The sequence below is a fragment of the Meriones unguiculatus genome, chromosome 1, assembly GCF_030254825.1.
Source record: "Meriones unguiculatus strain TT.TT164.6M chromosome 1, Bangor_MerUng_6.1, whole genome shotgun sequence".
Lineage (NCBI taxonomy): Eukaryota > Metazoa > Chordata > Mammalia > Rodentia > Muridae > Meriones > Meriones unguiculatus.
The window spans coordinates 175,357,910-175,366,064 of record NC_083349.1 but is presented as its reverse complement, the minus strand read 5'-3'; the positions used below and the strand labels follow the sequence as shown (position 1 = coordinate 175,366,064).

At 37.5% G+C, this 8,155-nt stretch overlaps 2 pseudogenes; one reads left to right on the top strand and one right to left on the bottom strand.

Annotated features, from left to right (window-relative positions):
• Positions 1-3,563: 3,563 nt before the first annotated feature.
• LOC132654279 (olfactory receptor 8B8-like) lies at positions 3,564-5,581 on the bottom strand (annotated as a pseudogene).
• A 24-nt stretch (positions 5,582-5,605) lies between these two features.
• On the top strand, positions 5,606-6,459 carry LOC110539977 (pre-mRNA-splicing regulator WTAP-like; annotated as a pseudogene).
• Positions 6,460-8,155: the final 1,696 nt, after the last annotated feature.

The following is an 8,155-nucleotide window of genomic DNA, read 5'->3' as shown; positions in this document are numbered from 1 at the left end:
CCACTTGGAAACTGAGCAGCCAATGGGATTCCTTTGAACAGGGGTTCTAGGTCCTCTCCATGCATGATCCTTAGTTGGAGTATCAGTCTCTGCAGGCCCACCTGGGCCCAGATTTTTGGCTCTGTTCTTCTCCTTGTGGAGATTCAGTCCCTTCCAGGTCTTTCTGTCTCCATATTTTTTCATAAGGATTCAGGAACTCTGCCCAAAGTTTGACTATGAGTCTCAGTATCTCCTTCAATACCCAGGTGGGTAGAGTCTTTCAGAAGTCCTCTGTGGAAGGATCCTGTCCTGTTCCTTGTCCTCTCCTTCCGATGTCTATCCTGTTTGCCCTTCTGAATGAGGATTTATCATCTTCCCTAGGGTCCTCCTTGTTGTTTAGCTTCTTTAGAATTATAGATTTTAATGTTTATTCTATATTATATGTTTATTCTATATTATATCTACTTATAAGTGAGTATATATCATATGTGTTTTTCTCCTTCTGGGTTACCTCACTTAGGATGATCTTTTCTAGTTCCCACCATTTGTTAAACAGAAAATTCTTGACAGAGGAATATCAAATGACAGAGAAACACCTAAAGTCATTCAGGAAATGCAAATCAAAATAACTGTGAAATTTCACCTCACACCCATCAGAATGACTAAAATAAAAAACTCAAGGGATGATGCATGCTGGAGAAGATGTGGAGAAAGAGGAACCCTCCTCCATTGCTGGTGGGAATATAACCTTGTACAACCACTTTGGAAATCTGGAACTTTCTCAGAAAATCAGGAATAGTGCTACCTCAAGATCCAGCTATACCACTCCTAGGCATATACCCAAAATGTGTCCCACCATTCAATAAGGACATTTGCTCGACTATGTTCATAGCAGCTTTATTTGTAGTAGACAGAATCTGGAAACAACCTATATGTCCCTCAGGAAAGGAATGGATACAGAAAGTGTGTTACATTTACACAATGGAATACTACTTAGCAATTAAAAACATGGAAATCATGAAATTTGCAAGTGAGTGCCATTATCTATAGGACTTGATATAGAGACCTCTCCAGGATCCTTCTCCTCATTTGATATTCTTTATGAAGAACAGGTCTAAGAAATTATTTATACAGCATTGAGGATGATTCCACTCTGCTGCCCTTGGAGATAATATTCAAATCCAATTTTACTTCTGAGACTCTATATTCCCCAGGGTAAATGAGGTAGGAAACTTTCTACTTCTTTCCACACAAGAAACTGATTCTCTCTTACTCCATAGCCGTTGACAACTTGTAATTCTTTGTTTCCTATTAGCATTAGCATATTAATTGTTGTTATTGTGCTGCTCTCATTCAAGCAATTATATTGTTGAAAGTTTATGGGTACATTTTTACCTACCAGGTCTGGTGGACACACTCAGCAAACATCCTGGGTCTCTGGCTCATACTGTTTTTGTGCTACTTCTGTGAATTTTCCTGAGCTGATTTTGACCAGTTTTAATATCTTTACAACAGTATCCATTATTAAATATAAGATGCAGAAGAAGGAAAAGAAGAAGGAAGAAGAGGAAGAAGAAGAAGAAGAAGAAGAAGAAGAAGAAGAAGAGAAAAGGTGTCTTTGATGAGTGTATGAAAGTTACACTTAAATATGGGTATAAAAATAATCACTTGGAAAACCTGTTTACTCTTGAGTGTATTCCCACATAACTCTCTACGCTACTAAAAGAGATTTACACTTCCATATTCATTGCTTCATTATTCTCTATAGCAAAGAAATGAAATCAAACTAATTATTCATCAACAAATAAAAGGATATTGAAACTTGATATTATACACACATGCACACACACAAACACACACACACACAAAACATACATGGATACTCTTTAGCTCTGAAGAAAAATGTAATCACAGAGTTTGAAAGGAAATGGATGGTTTAGAATTCTTATTGTTCATCAAGGTCATAAACTCTGAGAAATAAAAAAAAAATACTCATGTTCTCCTTCAAATGGGGAATCTGTCCAATGACATACATACACATGTGAACAAAATTACATGTGAGTTCAGTGAAGCATGTTGAAAAGAGAAAAGGAAAGAGTAAATAGTAATGGATGAGGAAGGACTGAATGCGGGTGAGGGACTCGAGTTATTAAAAAAGATATAAAACTATTTTTTAATTTTATTTTTTTCTTATCAGTTACATTTTATTAACTCTGTCCCGATCCCTCATTCCCTCCCAGTCCCTCCCTCCCTCCCTCATCTCCACCGTGCCCCTTTCCAAGTCCACTGATGGGGGGGACCTCCTCCCCATTCATCTGATCCTGTTTTATCAGGTATCTTCAGGACTGGCTGCAAAGCCCTCCTCTGTGGCCTAACAGGACTGCTCCTTCCTTGGGGGTGGGGAGGCCAAAGAGCCAGTCATTGAGTTCCTGTTAGAAATAGTCCTTGTTCTCCTCACTTTGGGAAACCAATTGGTTACTGAGCTACACAGGCTACATCTGAGTGGAGGTTCTAGGTTATATCCATACATGGTCCTTGGTTGAATGTCAGTCTCAGAAAAGACCCTGTGCCCAGATATATTTGGTCCTTGTGGAGCTCCTATCCTTTCCCCATCAAACTAACTCCCCTTCTTTCTTATGATTCCCTGTACTCTGCCAAAGGTTTGGTCATGAGTCTTTGCTTTGAAAACACTGCTAGTTAGAGTCTTTCAGATGCGCTCAGTAGACCCCTGTCATACGTTCAATGCACATCCCATCTGTCTTTCTAAACGAGGATTGATCATCTTACCCCATGTCTGCTTTCTTGATTATCTTTTTTAAGTGTATAGATTTCATTATGTTTATCATATCTTATAAGTCTATATAAGTGAGTATATACCGTGTTTTTCTTTTTTCTTCTGGGATATTTCACTCAGAATGATCTTTTCTAGATCCCACCATTTGTTTGCAAATTTCATGATTTCCTCCTTTTTGATTGCTGAGTAGTATTCCATTGTGTATTTTTTTAAATATTCTAACTCAGCTGTGGATTTTTCATTTTGGGTGGAGGATAAGTATATGAAAATATATTTTGTGGTGAAAGAGTAAAATTTAATGTGAAGCTCCACAGCTTCTGTTCTCTATGTTTATTCTAACTGAGATGTGTAGACTTTGGATCTGGTTAATTGTGGTGGGTGATGCTTTTATTCATTTTTCAGGATTTAAAATAAAAAAATTTATAAAAATTTTCAAAAATCTAAAATTAGATTGGATTAGGAAGTTGGCAGTATACTTGATTCACTTCCTGGGTCAGCCTTCTTTCAACCACAGGTAGTTGGCTGCATTTGCTGTGGCAGAAATTCCTTCCTGTGGAGTGAACTTTAAGTGAAAATAGAAAGCAAAACTGGTAAAAATGAAAATCATGTTGATCAAACAAAATCTATAATTAAATAATAAAAAATGATTAAAATAACTAATTACAGACATTTTCAATTTTTCCCCCTATGATAAGAAAGAAGTAAAAACAAGTTGCCATCAGATTTTTATTCCAAAAAGAAAACTCTCTTGATGCATTCTTTACCTCTAGGCACAGAAAAAAAAATTTATTCAAAACATCTTTCTGCTAAGGGTTAGTGTAACTTTAACAACTTTGTTTCTCTAGCCTTAAATTAAAATTTTCAACATGGGAGCTACAATGGTATAAAAGAAGATATTTTTTTCTCATCCATGGATGCATCTGAGGCGGGTTTCTGATACTCAATGCCTCAGATCCAAAGAAGAGAGAAATAGCAATTATATGACAATTAAAGGTGCTAAAGGCTTTAGAGCGACCCTCAGTAGTCTTTATCTGAAGGATGCCAGACATGATGAATGTAAAAGAGATGAAGACAGTGGTAGTGGGTGCAATGATGTCTTTTCCACTACAATGAACAACTCGATCTCATTCACATGGATGCAGGAGAGTTGTAGCAAAGGGTAGAGACTACAAAAACAGTGGTTGACTGTGTTTCTATCAATAAAGGTCAGTCTCAGCATGAATCCAGTGTGGATCATGGCACAGAAAAACACCATCAAGTATGAAACAAACGTAAGATAGGAGCACACCCTAAGGGATATGGCAATTTTTTACAGGTATGGCTATATCCACATAGCGATCATAGGTCAGTGCTATCAGAACATAGGATTTAGAGGTGTCAAAAATGCAAAAAATAGGAGAGCTGTGTCATACATCAATGTAAGAGATAGCACTCTTCCTTAGTACAAAGTTAAACAGCCTTTTGGGTATAATAACACAAGAATTTTTAAAAAACATACAAAAACTAAAGAGAAAAAAGTATGTGCCAGTGTGAAGGTTAAAAGTCAGAATTCTCAGTGTAGTTATCATATACATTAATAGGAAAAGGAAGAACAGGAGGGACTTGGAGGCTCAGCTGATCTCTTAACTCCACCAGAATGAATTCTTTTATCAAATAGCCATCATGTAACGCCGTTCTCTAAGAAATCTGTGGAAACAGACAACAAGAATGACATCAGATGGCAAAGTAGATCTTATGGAAATAGCTGACTCCACATCAAGGAGGCATATTGTATGGATTTCTGAAAAGGGCATCTAGAACTCACAGAACATCTCATGCTTCCCAGTACCGAGAGGCAGAGTCTTTCCTGTGTTATAAGCCTAATCTAAATGCAGCAGAGAATAGCAGCAGCCTGCAGAACTGAGGCCCAATTCTGACATGACTAGGAACAAGTCAAGGGAGCCGTCGAGACTAGTATAGAATCCCCCGCATGTCATCTCATCATCTCTTTATTCCTTCAGTCCCTCCCAGATGCAGAAAGAAACTCTACCATCCCTCTGCTGAAATCCCACATAAAAAACATTCTGGTAGAACTGGAGTCATGAACACTGTTTCCAATTTGAAGCATAAGAACCAGAGCTTGGGGACGTGCTGGAATTCTAGAAATCAAAGAGCATGTGACATGTTTTATGGAGAGGAAACTTGATGGCAAAGCCACTGAGGCCATTCTGTGTCCCATCCCTGAGCGTCCCCAAACTTACATATAAAGGACATTTATCATGTGACTGGCTTAGAGTTAGGTAGTAAGTCAACGAGTGCTGGAAAATTCAATTATAATGTATTTGTAGAGAGAAAGGATATAATTCAATAGAGTAAGTTTTATTTAGGACACTGGAGGACCTAAATAATCACTGGGTTTTATGATCAGCACTGCAGAAAATCAAAGATTCATAGAGCTTTATGGTATCCTATTAGTTAAGTTTTTATCATGTTCAGGTAGACTGGTATAAGATATTCTCTTTAATCTTCATGGTAATCATAAATCAAAAATCAATAGCAGCTGAAAAAGCAAACCTAGATAAGATTTATGTCATACTAATATCAAACAATAAATAAATAAATAAATTCACAAAGGAAGATATCAAGTTGGAAGAAAGAAACAAAATAATGCAAAAAGATACAAAACAGGCGCAGCCCCCACAGGGCAGGCGCGGGACCCTGCAGATGGCCTGATTGCAGCTGAGGAGTGTGGCTGCTCCTCCACGCCCCAGGTCCCCGAGCAGCCCAGGCTGGCCTCCCCTTGAAGCTCCACCTCGCCTGAGGTGCCATGTGGGTAACCGAGGCGGTGCTGGAGAGGGTGCAAGATGACCAGCGAAGAACCTCTTCCTAAAAAGGTCAGTTTGAGTGAAACAGACTTCAAAGTTATGGCACGGGATGAGTTAATTCTATGATGGAAACAGTATGAAGCATATGTTCAAGCTCTGGAGGGGAAGTACACAGATCTAAATTCAAACGATGTGACAGGCTTAAGGGAATCTGAAGAAAAACTAAAGTGGCAACAGCAGGAGTCTGCACGCAGGGAAAACATTCTTGTCATGTGACTAGCAACCAAGGAACAAGAGATGCAAGAGTGTGCTACTCAAATCCAGTACCTCAAGCAAGTCCAGCAGCCGAGTGTTGCCCAACTGAGATCAACAACCCAGCCATCAACTTGTTTTTTCTAAAAATGAAGGGTGAATTGGAACAGACTAAAGACAAACTAGAACAAGCCCAAAAAGAACTGTGTGCCTGGAAGTTTACGCCTGATTACCAAACAGGCAAAAAGTGAATGGCGAAGTGTCTAATGCTTATCCAGGAGACCCAAGAGCTTGGAAGGCAGCTGTCTCAGGGCCGTATTGCTTGAAGCAGAGTTGGCTTTAGAGAAGAAATATGGCGAGGAGCTTAAAAGCAGTCAGGATGAACTGAATGACTTTACCATTCAACTTGACAAAGAAGTAGAGGCTATGCAGAGAACCGTTCTAGTTCCTCAGCAACAACTGAAGGAGACACGACAGCAGTTGGCACGGTACCAGCAGCAGGAGTCTCAAGCTTCAGCTCCAAGTACCAGCAGGACTACATCTTCTGAACCTGTGGATCAGGCAGAGGCCACAAGCAAAGACTGCAGCCAAATTCATATAAGAAACACTACAACTAAAATCAAATGTTGATTCACACAGAGAGATAGTGTATGAATACAATATGTGACTCTAGTCAACAGACAGGCCATCTTGACTCCCACCTCCCAAAACAAAAATAAATAAAAAACGAGAGAATAGAGAAACGTTGGGGCTAAGTGACAGCACTTACTAAATGGACTTAACAGATAGTTACAAACTATTTCACACTAAAACAAAAGAATAAAATTCTTTTTAAAATTTTTAATTAAATTTTTATTTTTATGTTAATTGCAGTTTATTCACTTTGTATCCCACCTGAAGCCCTCTCCCTCATTCCCTCACAATGCCGCCCTCCCTCCCTCATTTCCTCCTATATTCTATCATACTATAAAATCTGAAAGAAATAGATAATTTTATTGATATACACTGTCTATCAAAGGTAAATCAAAATAAGTGGTTTAAACAGACCTATAATTCCTAGTAAATTAGATGAAATCATTAAAATCTTTCAACCAAAAAATCCTAGGGCCACATAATTTTATTGCAGAGTTCTACCAGACTTCAAAGAAGAATTAAAGCCAATATTCCTCAAATTATTCCTCAAAATAGAAAAAATAGAAGACATTGCCTAACTCTTTTTATGAAATCCCAGTTACCCCAATATCTAAATCACATAAAGACACAAACAATTTTCCTTATCAACACTCATACAAAAATTCTCAATAAAATGTTTGCAAATGGATTATAAGAAGACATCAAAAAAGAGCATGTATCATGATCAAATAGCCTTCATCCCAGAGATGTTGGGTTAGTTTAACATATGAAAATCAATACGTGTAATCTACCATATAAACGGACTGAATAACAAAAAAGGAGAACATAAGCATCTCATTAGATACAGAAAAGGCCTTTGACAAATTCCAACACCTCTTTATAGTAAATATGCTGGAGAAACTAAGGGTTTAAGGAGAATATCTCAACATACTAAAGGTATTTCACAGCAAGTCCACAGCCAACATCAAACTAAATGAAGATAAAGTCATACAGTTGTGCACAAACCAAGATCAAGACAGGGCTGCCAACTCTCTATATACCTATTTAATATTAGTACTTCAAGTCTTAGCAAATCAGATAAAAAACTGAAGATCAAGGGTACAAAAGTAAACAGGAAGAAGACAAAGTATCTTTATTTGAAGATGAAATTATGATCCCATGTATACAATAAATGCATAAGTGGTGAACCCATGTATACAATAAAAATTGATGAAGAAACTCTTACAGCTCATAAACACTTCCAGCAAAGTAGCAAGATACAATATTAATACACAATGATCATTAGCAATGGAAAACTTATACACAAAGGAAAAATTGACTGAGAAAGAAATCATGGATATAATATTCTCAAAAACAATAACAACAAAAATATCTTGGGGTAATTCTAACCAAACAATTGAAAAACCTTTATAATAAAAAAAATTAGGACTTTTAAGAAATTGAAGAAGATATCAGTGGATGGAAAGATTTTCTCTGCTGAAGAGTTGGTAAGACTAATACAGTAGAAATGGCCATCCTACCAAAATCAATCTATAGATTCAAAACAATCCCCACCAAAGTTCCAACACAATTATTCACAGATCTTGAAACGACAATTTGCAGCTTCAAATGGAAGCGCACACACACACACACACAAATACCAGGACAAGTAAAACAACCCCAAATAATAAAAGAATTCCTGGAGGTAGTTTTA